This window comes from Osmerus mordax (genome assembly GCF_038355195.1).
Source record: "Osmerus mordax isolate fOsmMor3 chromosome 3 unlocalized genomic scaffold, fOsmMor3.pri SUPER_3_unloc_2, whole genome shotgun sequence".
Taxonomy (NCBI): Eukaryota; Metazoa; Chordata; class Actinopteri; order Osmeriformes; family Osmeridae; genus Osmerus; species Osmerus mordax.
This window is the reverse complement of record NW_027120324.1, coordinates 3,898-7,500: the sequence shown is the minus strand read 5'-3', so window position 1 is coordinate 7,500 and position 3,603 is coordinate 3,898.

Below are 3,603 nucleotides of genomic sequence, written 5' to 3'. Positions count from 1 at the left end.
ATCCCGCCTCCTGCGAAGATAACGGAGATCAAAGTAAGCCCTTCATTCTACCAGCTTATCCCCTGTATCCTCTGGAAATCTGAATTGTTTGCAAACAGTTGTGAAGGATGTAGGAACACAGACGCAAGCTAAGCCATCGGTCAACAAAGCTGCTACCGTTGTGACTCAGCTGCATTTGGAAACACATACATGCACGAGCACACACACACACACACTGTACACACATAAACACATGCACACATGTGTGTGGGGACATAACACATATACACACACACGCACACACACACACACACACACACAGACCATTAACAAACAAAGCTTCTCTCCGTAGCAGCTATCCCTGTGGTCTGATCCAGAGCCATTAGACCTGCCTCCTCCACACCACTAATCTGTTAAAGCCACTGTCGTTTGTCCTCCTGATCACCACGGTGTCATTGACACCCTCTGTCTGGTCAGGACCACAAAGGGACGCCCCTAACCCCTTCTCACAACCCCTATGTCGTCGTCGTCGTCCCCACAAACACACACACACCCCCCCCACAGCCCCTTCCGGGTCGTCACTGATGTTCACAGGGTATTGCGGGATGTGAAGTCCGACACAACAGGTGTCAATGAATCTCAGCGCATCACCTGCACCTTGGGACGCCTCACCCAGTCAGACCACCATGCAGCAGGACCTGCTGTGGAGCCCTCGGCATTCTGGAACGCAGAAGGTCACCACGTTCTGGAACTGCCGGAGGTCTATTGTTCTAGAACCTTCTGGATGAATCCCTGGGAGGGTCCTTTACAAGACCTCCTCCCCCCCTTCTTCCCTTTCTCTTGCCCCCTCCCCTCCTCCTCCCCCCCTTCTTCCCTTTCTCTTGCCCCCTCCCCTCCTCCTCCTCCTCCTTTAGCTGTTCTCCGTCTTTGCCTGCGTCTGTTTGCATTCCTCTCAGTTAATAAATGTTTGTCTGATGCCTTGCAGGGGGCTAAAGATCACCCCACACAAACACCAGACCCTCCCTCCTTTCCTCCTCCCCTCCTTTTCTCTTGCTTTATCACACACTCCCTTTCCCTCGCTTTTTCACTGCTTTCCCTCTCTCTGTCCCTCTCTTTTTTTCTTTTTTTTCAATCGTCCTTTCCCGCTGTCTCTCTATCATTCTCTCTCTCTCTCTCTCCCTCTCTGTCACTATGCCACTCTTTCTGTTTCTCTCTTTTTGTGTGTGTGTCTCTCTCCTTCCCCCTTTCTCTCTATCTGTATACCTTGTGTGCCTCCCCCCAGGTCAGACTGGAAAGAAGCAGATATCTGGGGTTATGAGCATCATAAATATCATAGACATGCAGCTCAGCCATTAACTGTGATAATGACTGTAAGAGGCTCTGCTGATCCTATCTGCATCACACATTCTGACACTCACACACACTCATGAACAGACACACACTCATGTACGCACCACACGCAGACAAACACAATTACTGTGCACACACACACACTCACACACTCATGACCACATGGTAAAAACATGCACATACATACAGCGCATTTTCATTGTTACTGAAGCAAGCACATCCAAACAAACACACACACACACACAGTCAAACATGCACACACTTAAACACACACCCTCTTGTTTGATCATGTTCTTTACACAGCTGATCCATCAGAGCAGTCACCATGGGGCAACAGTGAAGGGTTAGGACACAGGCTGAATTTGTGTCTAGTTGCTGCGTGATGTTTTACAGTTTTTCTGAATTGCTAAAACACTAAAACCCATTGGCTGAACAAAGTTCTCAGTTGCCTGAACTCATGTAGCTCATTGTGCAGTCTGTTGTCAATACCTTAAACCATTTCACATGGTAAAACACAATTTGTAGATCTCACATAGACTTTTCAGCAAAACTCTAAACACATTCTCATTCTCAAAACACATTCTGCACTCTAATGCACATGTCATCCATACTGGTAAACACAAATGGCAACAATCAAATACAAATCATTGACAAAACACAACCACTCAAAATTGATTTCACTTGTTTCAAATGATGTGACACAACCAATATAAGCCAGTTCAGAGAGCAAACAGGTTGTTGAAGGTGGGAAAATATTGCTTGTGATGTCGACAAAGTGCTCTGGCCTGACCCAGCCCAAAGACAAGAAGAAGCACATTGATCACATGTTTACTCCTTAGATTGTTGTCCCTTTTACTGTAGTATTGTATACTGTAGTACAGTGCATTGTAGGCTGTATACTGTACAATGAACAAATTGTATGGCCCTGAACATTGTGCTTTCCATTTGTTACAGTAACAGTACTGACTGCTCAATAGATTTTGACTGGTTGCAACAAAGAACAAGAGTGAGTTGTGAGTAGTGAGATGCAGGGTACAGTACTGTATAGGGGTACAAGGAGGAGAAAGAACAAAAAAAAGAGAGCAAAGCAGAGTAGTAATTTCTGATACATTTTGAGCTACTATGATAGAACATGTTGTCGTTCATCAAAAGACAATGACGGATAAATATGAAATTTGTTTTGAGGTTACGTAAAAATGATCTTCTCCTTGAGAACTATATGTTTTGAACAATGTGTTTTCAATTTTTTTGTGTATTGTTTACTGACTGCTTGATAGTGTATATTATTTTGATCACTTTGTTTATGATTTGAGAGCAGTGTTTGATTTTGAGCACAGGTAAAACTGTTTTGAGGCGAAAGTTTCATTTTGCAAGAGGATTCAGAGGTTTTGTAAATAGTGCTTGAAGATGAGGTTTTGTGTTTACAGTTTTGAGAAAATGGGTGACTGTTTCAAGAATGTGTTTTAGCAATTGTGAAAAACTGTAATGTGTTGTACAACTGCACTGCTTGCCTCCCTGTGCCCTGGGTTGTTGTGAGTAGTACAGGCCCTGCTCTGGAGACTGGACCAGACCAGAACCACAGGCCCCGTCCTGGTGTTTAGCATGAGTACATGTGTCTGGAGGTGATAACCAGGGTCATTATCCCCCCAAACACTGCAGGGGACTGATAATAGAGATGAAGGAGAGAGAGAGAGAGAGAGAGAGAGAGAGAGAGAGAGAGAGGAGAGAGAGAGAGAGGAGGGAGAGAGAGAGAGAGGAGGGGGAGAGAGAGAGAGAGAGAGAGAGAGAGAGAGAGAGAGAGAGAGAGAGAGAGAGAGAGAGGGGAGGGGAGGGGAGGGGAGAAAGAGATAGAGAGGGGTTGAAAGGGAAAGAGAGGGGGTTGAAAGGGAAAGAGAAAGGGGTTTTCCTGTAATGGTTTATTTCTCTCTCAGAAAGATAGACATAGAGACAGACAAACAGACAGACCGACAAACAGACAGACCGACAGACAGACAGACAGACAAACAGACAGACCGACAGACAGATTGGCAGACAGACAGAGAGACAGACAGACAGACAGGCCCAGTAAAAGGAGGGACTCCAGGGCAGTGTCAGGAAGGGATGCTTAGATCAGCCTTAGAGGGGGTTCAACTCTCCTACCAGACCCTGGTGGAGGGCTGGGGGTCTGGCTGGGGGTCTGGGTGGGGGGCTGGGGGTCTGGGTGGGGGGCTGGGGGTCTGGGTGGAGGGCTGGGGGGCTGGATGGAGGGCTGGGGGTCTGGGTGGAGGGCTGGGG